An 8,886-nucleotide genomic window follows, 5' to 3' on the forward strand; every position below is an offset into this window, starting at 1 on the left:
GGTCCACCCGACCTATTAGAACTTCCTGCCTAGTCGCAACTAGGACTTTCTGCCCCTCGGTCCACCCGACCTACTAGAACTTCTTGCCTAGTCGCAACTAGGATTTTCTGCTCCTTGGTCCACCCGACCTACTAGGACTTCCTGCCTAGTCGCAACTGAGACTTTCTGCCCCTCGGTCCACCCGACCTACTAGAACTTCTTGCTTAGTCGCAACTAGGACTTTCTGCTCCTCGGTCCACCCGACCTACTAGGACTTCCTGCCTAGTCGCAACTAGGACTTTCTGCCCCTCGGTCCACCCGATCTACTAGGACTTCCTGTCTAGTCGCAATTAGGACTTTCTGCCCCTCGGTCCACCCGTCCTACTAGGACTTCCTGCCCCTCGGTCCACCCGACCTACTAGGACTTCCTGTCTAATTGCAATTAGGACTTTCTGCCCCTCGGTCCACCCGTCCTACTAGGACTTCCTGCCCTTCGATCCACCCGACCTACTAGGACTTCCTGTCTAATCACAATTAGGACTTTCTGCCCCTCGGTCCACCCGTCCTACTAGGACTTCCTGCCCCTTGATCCACCCGACCTACTAGGACTTCCTGCCTAATGTCTGGTCCTCTTGATTCAAACACGGGAGCACCCACTTCCTTTGTTTAAGATTTAACCCACATGATTAGATCCGGATCATGACTCATCCGGCGGTTAGTCCAGTGAAGAGCAACCTCGCTCTGATACCATTTGTTAGTACCGATGGAATCAAAATATCTCCACAATGGCATGATATTGTCCACTTTGGGTTTAAGCCCTCATGACTTTATTTTTGGGTTCTCCCCAAAATGCCTTAGGCCAATGGAGATACTTTTATCCTTTTAAACCTATGATTTTTTCCATGTGTTTTAGATGTGGGACTATGTTTGCACCCTTGCAACCCAACAGATTCAAGCCATCTTAGCAACATATATTTGTTGACTTAGATGCTGTTTCGATAGTAAGCTCTTATCAACATAGTGGTACCTCTAAAAAATCCCTTAGGGAGTTTTCTGATATGAGCCCGTTTCGGCGGTGGGGCCGGTCACTATAAAAAATTTATCCAATACAGTTAGTCAAAGTGTCTTATCCCAAGTGGTAAACATGGAGATATGTGTTGCCTGAAGTTCCAGGTTCGAGTTCTCTTAGCAACATGTCTTTGTTGACTGAGATACTATTTCGATTCGAGTTATCTTAGCAACATGTATTTGTTGGCTGAGATTCTGTTTTGACAATAAACTCTTATTAACATAGTAGTATCGTACTTTTAAAAAATCTCTTAGGGGATTTTTTGATATGAGCTTAAAATAAGGCTGTTTCTAACAGTGGGGCTCGATTCGCAAATCAATCACAAATTATCTTGTGTTATTTTTATCACGAGTTGATTTATAAATCATGTTATATATGCATGAGATGGGCTAATTAAGTTTAACAGCATGCCAAGGTGGTAGTTTTAACGTATAATCCAGCTAAGTACTGGTCATCGCCGGTCCGTCCATGCACTCAGGCTCGATCGGGCTCTTAGCTTGCTGACTACTCCCTTGCCCATGTTACGTTGGATTAATTGAGCTCAGCACTCGTGCCTGGTTCAACCACAGTTACCTGATCGTCATCACAATATTTAATTAGTTTTAAAATAACCACGTACGTGTCGGAGGAAATGTTTGTGATTATTAAATCACAGTTTAATTAAAAACATTGGAGTAAACATCAAGAGAAGACAGCCACTGGGCGTGCCATGATCAGGTAGCAAAAAGGAAGATATATAGATAGCTAGGAATGAATACTCCACTGAACTCGAGATTTTGAAACCATGCACTCCTTTTTCTTTTCCCCTGTTTGTTTGTTTGTTTGTGGAATGTGACGATCGATCGATCGAGTAGCCAGGAAAGCTATCCATTCATTCCTCGCACTCCTGCCTTGCACTCGCGAGTTGTCATGATCCAACATCGATCGATCATTAACTTAAAAGCTTTTGTCTAATTTAAAGCTACATATCTCGAGTGGTCATCGAACATGCACGTCTCAATAGCCTTAGAATACAAGAAAGGTGGTACAGAAAAACGAGGGGGCCGGGGAAGAAGAGTAGTGGCATGGTGCAACACTTAATGACCATAATAATGACTCTTTGTGGGCACAATAACCCACCGGGCCCCACTCTGAAACACTTGAATGCCCGTGATGTCGATAAATTGACGGTTCAAAACCGATGAAGCTTAGTATGATGATAATGTGGATCTAATTAATCCTCTTTTATATTTTTGATATATTCTTCATGATATCGTCAAACACCTTATAAACTTATCCGATATTAATTGATTATTATTAGGGATGAAGGTTATATATCAAAAGGAAAATTAAAAGCATTAATTGATTTAATTAAATCAATTGATTGTTCTTTAACAGCCAATTAATATTCATTGTTGTGCGCCATAATGATAATTAATTAATTACTGTTTGGCATAGACACATGCAAAATTAATTGATCGATTAATCAATTTCTACCAGCATTCTATTAATTAATTAATTAGTTAGTTAGTTAATTAGTTAATCGGTTAATTACTCCTGCTGCGCATAGCAGTACGTAATTTTAATTAATCAATATGTTATCCACTGCTCAACGTGAATTGATATTCGCCCATACATGCTAGCTAGTGTACTCCTGTCTATAAAACTAGCTAGTGGGGAGTTTATATTGCCTTCGGAGTATAGTTAAGTTGGTTACGATGAGATATACTTATTAAAGTAGACAAGAGTCGAATTTCGATGAAGCTGAAGCAATGTCCTCCTCCGTCGTGGCCCACTGCAATTTTCCTATTTACCTCCTTACAAATGGTTGTAGGATCAATCGTGTAGAACCGTTACTGAAAAAGAGAAGTCTATATTATTATAATATTGGACTAATCCTCGAATAATTTTAGATATTATTTTTTTATTTTATAAATTAATTTATGATGACGTAGTAATGAAATAGTCGTTTATATCTCTATTTCGTTTATTATTAGTTATGAAAACTAAATTTTCAAATACATATATATAGGATTCTGATATCCAGTGCAACTTTATGTGATTGAGTGGTCAGGACGTCTAGATCACTAAGTCGTATTATATGTCTATGGGTCTGAACTAAATAATATAAAATAGACCATTTTATTATGTCAAATAATTATGAAGTTCAGTTTACAAATAACAAATGCCCTAAATACCCAGAAATAATATATTACATCAATAAAAAAGTTAATAAATATTTAAAATAATTACATAAACACTACTCGTCTAGCTATTTTAGTGGCAAAAATATTTATCAAATCTACATAATTTAATTGTTGGACTATTTCTTTCTCAATTGATAACATTGCTAACATTTAATTAGTTTATCCTGTGATATTATTGATTGAAGATAATTCTTGATTAATTTCAACTTTGAAATTATTCTTTTTGCCAATGCAATTGTTACTGGTATAATTAATAAAATTTTATAGGCAATATAATATTTGAGAATAAATCATTCAATTTTACTTAGACATTGTAGTATATCAATTCTTTTTTTTTTCATTTGTTAAATGGCATTTCACAACCATCAACTCCGAACACAACTCATTAATTGATCACCAATAATGTTTAAATGTCCATTGTGACTTAAAAATTATTAAAGTCCCATACAAGACTTCACCAAACTAGTTAAAGGCTCAGTCTCCAAATTTAATAAAAATCTAAAAATCTTTTGATATTGCTTAAATGGTTAAAACCGAATTTGAAGAGAAGATCGAGCTTTTAATTTAAAGTTTCAAATTCACAATGAAAGTAATTTAAAGTTCTATAATCTATTCAAACAGTGTGTGTGATTTTTTTTTTAATAAAAAAGTCTGAATTCATCAAAATTGAATAATAACAAAATGACACTTTTCTTGATTATAAAACATAAATGAAGACTGGATATATTATGTATTCTATTTGATTTACTCATTATCTGTTCAATTTCTTTTTCACATTATTCAAAAAAATCAATGTCAGGTGAACTTGCAACCAAATAAATAGATGTATGTGTTGGATCGAGTTGAACCGATTAGAGGAGGGTGAATAGGCGGTTAAGAAGAATAACACTTGTCTTTTTCTTTTTTTTTTTTTTTAAAAAAAATATGGTTATAACTAGATCGTTGCTTCCAAAGCGGTTAACGCTTAATTAGAACTCCTTTAGACGGAGAAGCCTTTACAGTTGTAGCATAAAGACTTAGAAAGAGAATTACAAAGTAATTGATGATTAGACTTCTAAAACTCTAAGTCTTATTTATAGTCCAAGAGAATAGATCTGGATCGTTGATTGTAGATGAACTTTCTCTTAACCGTTGATCCGTTGATGCGATCCTAACCATTGATCGGAGATAGGCTTTAATTCGTAGCCGTTGATTAAATAAGGATAAACTTTATCTTTAATAAAAGATAAAGAGAATTATTCTTAATAAAAATTAAGTATTTATCTTTTATATTATAAAAGATAAAATTGATCAAATTTTATCTTTTCTTTTTTAAAAGTCACGTCCAAAAGGTCCAAGTCTAAGTCTTCTACTCCGGCAAAGTCAACAGTTAAAGTCAACATATTTGACTTTTATTGAGTTTTTATAAAATCGTCGGTTGGGTGGGTTCTGGCCAACCGGAGTTAGGCTCACTCGAATCCGACTTCGGCCTTTTGGCGCCCCTCGAGCATTCTTTCCTTCCAGCTTCTCGTTCCTCGGCTGTTAGTTGACTCGCACCGCTTACTCAAGTCGGCTCCAATGCCATTCTAGTCGACCTGAGTACCATTATAAAACTTACCGCGTGGCTCGCACGTAAAACCCACATTTTCACCCCCTTTTTACCCCATTTTATCATTTTCTCGCGCCGCATGAAGAGCCTTTTCAGCACCAAAACCTTCCTAATACTATGAAAATGCCCAAGTAATCCCTAAACTTTCCTAAATTAGTTAAGTTCCAGTTATTTTTGTTATTAAATTAGTAATTTTTATGTTTAGACGAGCAAAAAGAGGATGTGAGGCTGGGACCTCTAGGACCCCTAATACAGACCCTAGGTTTCCCACATAGGAGTTTAGACATAGATTTGAGGAGTTATCTTTTATCTCACTACATTGTAGATATTTAGATAGGGGATTCTGCATGAGATCTTGTTGATTACCTGTTGATCAAATTGTTTCTTTCTTTAAATGAGCATTTTTCTCTAAATTTAGGTTCAATTCTCATTTCACTTGCCATTTGTATAGCTTCATTCATGGCACTAGCAAACCCCTCTTCTAGAATTTCGTCAGAAATTGATCAGTCCTTATAAGAAGTTGATTGCAATATTAATATTCATATATTCAAATTGAATAAACTTACGTACAATATTTATTGCTCGTAACAAGTTATATGACATTACCATTCCAAGCTAGAACTCAAAACTCTCAAGATTATATAGTGCTAAATTCTCAGTATCACTCTTTGTTTTAGAATCTTTAGCAACTTCTGCTAAGTCAAGTAAAATATCTCTTATATGTACAATTTGCTCTTTTATGACTTTTACACTTTCAACATGACTTTCCCAACGGGTATGTGATAATGTCCTAATGGTCCTAGGCACCTTATCTTTAAAATTTTTTTATCTCTTTGTAGAGGAAGAAAACAATGTGTAAATGTGTTGCACCACTCCAAAGAAGGACTTGACTTTAGGACAACATTCCACCATATCAACTAAGGCTAAGGCTGTAAATGAATCGAAACACATATGAGTTCAGCTCGTTTATGTTGGGTCTAAAGGATGTCCACATCTCCACAATGACATGATATTGTCCACTTTGGGCCTAAGCCCTCATGGTTTTGTTCTTGGGCTCTCCCCAAAAGGCCTCATGCCAATGGAGATACTTTCATCCTTTTAAACCCATGATCTTTCCCATGTGTTTTAGATGTGAGACTATGTTTGCACCTTTTGCAACCCAACAATCCCCCATTTCTCAAACAAAGGACCACTGGAAGCTCCGGCTGCCATGTTCTCATGGTTCGGCTGCCATTTCTCATGGTCCGGCTGTCATGTCCTCATGATCCGACTGGCATGTCCCTCATGGTCCGGCTGCCATGTCCCTCATGGTCCGAGCCTCCCCTACTTCCTTTATTTTCCCCGAGGGTTCCCACATGGTTAGATCTGGATCATGGCTCATCCGACGGTTAGTCCGGTGAAGAGCGGCCTCGCTCTGATACCAATTGTAGGGTCTAAAGAATGTCCGCATCTCCACAATGGCATGATATTGTCCACTTTGGGCCTAAGCCCTCATGGTTTTGTTCTTGGGCTCTCCCCAAAAGGCCTCATGATCTTTCCCAATGGAGATATAACACCTTTCTTTAAAATTTTTTTTATCCTTTTAAACCCATGATCTTTAGGACAACATTCCACCATATCCATGTGTTTTAGATGTGGGACTATGTTTGCACCATAAGATCAATTTAAACAAGCTGGAACAACCAACAGTTAATGAGTTTCATGAACAACGTTCGTGAATAATATTTATGAGTAATGTTCGTGAAAAATATTTATGAACCATGTTTATCAATAAAACTCTCATTAACATGCAAAATAAAGAAAGAAAGTTTCAAAATCAACAAATAAATTCATATTATCAAGCTCAATAATCAACCAACAAACTTAAAATGTAAAAGTTTCAAACAATCAAACAGAGGAGAACGAGGGAGAAAGATTGATGACGGCGATAAAAGATCCGCCCGCTTTAACATCAAATCCAATATATTGTCTAATCCATGATCCGCCGGCTTTTACTTCCAACTCATTATACCTTCTCTCTTTCTTCTGTGCACTTCTCGCTTCTTATTTAGTTGATTAATTTAATTGTCCTCCCACTTTTTTTTTCCCTTTTGAAATTCCACAATATCATTTAAACGTCAAACTACAAGCATTTTCCGCAATTTACAACACTCAACTTCTCAACATAAAGTATTCTATTCATTATAAAGTCATGACGGCCATTTCTGAAGTCAAATGGCATAGCAAACCCCTTCAAAGTCAATCCCAATTAATTAAAGAAAAATATCCAGTAATACATCCTAATTACTCGAACCATCAATACTTAATTAATTATTAAACATCTTACTGTTGCATAATGTCCGGAGCTCATCTAAAGATATATTTGATTTTATTATTGGGTTCCTCACAAAATTTATTTAAAACGTAATTTAAAATTTTAAAGGGACGTAATTTAGCACACACAAAGTCTTAAAAATCAAATCGCCTCATAATAAAATTAATTGGTCGTATTATGATGAACAAGTAAATAATTAACTATATGTACTTGAAAATTTATTTTTTTTAAAACATGTTCGTGTTCATAATTTCATAAAATTTATATCCGAGAAGAATTCGAACATCAATATCATATATGTAATCTTTAAGAACAATGCATTACAAAAATAAACAACAGTGGAAATAAAAAAAAAGAAGCTGTGAAGAACGAAGCAAGAAATTAACGCGTCGATGATTCAGGCGTGACCGGAAACCCAATCCCGTGACGTGTGGTCGGAAAGGCCACGAACGACGCGCTAGCGAGGAGCCCAACCACGACCGGCACCGCCGCCACCACCTGCGCCATGGTGTCCGACTCGATCGGATAGAAGCACGAGACCACGTTGTGGTCCGCCAACGCGACGGCGACGAACACGATCAGCGTCATAAACGCGTGCACAAAGTCGATGGGCGTCAGCTTGTACTTGGCCGCGAGCGCCGGCGGAGGCGAGGGACCGCCGTCGATGATGATCAGGCCTCCGTAGCTGGCCAGGCCGTAGCGGACGCATCCGGTGACGGGGTCGGTGAAGCTGTCGGTGAAGGGGAGGACGAAGGAGGTAAAGGCGCAGAAGCAGAGGAGGGCGAGGGTCATCATCTGGTTGACTGAAACAGGGCAGATCCCGTTGTCGGTGACGACGGGAGAGAGGACGCGGAAGGCGATGGCGGTGCCGGTGGGGAGGTACTTAACGAGATCGGCGCTGCTCTTGTAGGCCCGTTGCAGCAGAGTTGGCGGCGGAGGCAGCCTCTTGAGATGATCGTGGTCATCGCTGTAGGACAAAAGATACTGATTGTCGTCGTCGCGGTGGCGGTCGTCGCCGGCGGCTAATCCTTGGCTAGTAGACATTCTAATAATTATTTAAATTAGAAATGTAGCAGTTGACATGCAGAGGGGACGTGTTGTATATATATATATATATAATGAAGAAGATAGGAATTGCTTGGAAGGCTCGTCGATTGCATCATTTAACTTCTTTGAAAAGGATAAGGTACCGACTCCGCGATCAAAATAACCAGGTGTAGATTGCTTACTATTCATTTTTTAACAAATGCATAAATTTCATTTTAATTTTAATGGAATGAGCTTCATCGCTTGGGATGTTTATATGAGAAAGCGACCGTGAAAATCAAAGCCTTGCCTTAATTATTTGGTTAGTTATTCTGAAATGAGCGTAGTTCAACCTCATCAAAAGGTCAGTAATCAATATTGACTGTTAAGTCTATTCCAAACAGAGAATTTTGCTGATCAAGTGCGATCAATCCAGCTTCCACATTAAGATCAGGCCCTAATATAAGTCATCAGTGGAACATCAGTTCTCTGTTTCCACAATCAATGACAAAATACCAAAAAAGGTACAATGCAGACATATGATAGTCACTGATTATCCTCTAAATACTTAAACACACATCCATTACGTGAATCGAGCATACACACCAAGGTCACATTAAAGGAGAATTGGATTTATAGCGTATCGAAATGCTTAGGTTTAGACGAATTGAAATATTTTCTTTTCAGATTTTATTTGGCTTCGCTATTCAAAGTTTGCTAATGA

General features: G+C 37.8%; 1 pseudogene; it reads right to left on the reverse strand.

The window, feature by feature from the left end:
- Nucleotides 1-7,417: 7,417 nt before the first annotated feature.
- LOC141816140 (protein DMP7-like) lies at nucleotides 7,418-8,219 on the reverse strand (annotated as a pseudogene).
- Nucleotides 8,220-8,886: the final 667 nt, after the last annotated feature.

Source organism: Curcuma longa, chromosome 2 (assembly GCF_044706935.1).
Source record: "Curcuma longa cultivar G26 ecotype Majalengka, Jawa Barat chromosome 2, ITB_CL_G26_1.1, whole genome shotgun sequence".
Classification (NCBI taxonomy): domain Eukaryota; kingdom Viridiplantae; phylum Streptophyta; class Magnoliopsida; order Zingiberales; family Zingiberaceae; genus Curcuma; species Curcuma longa.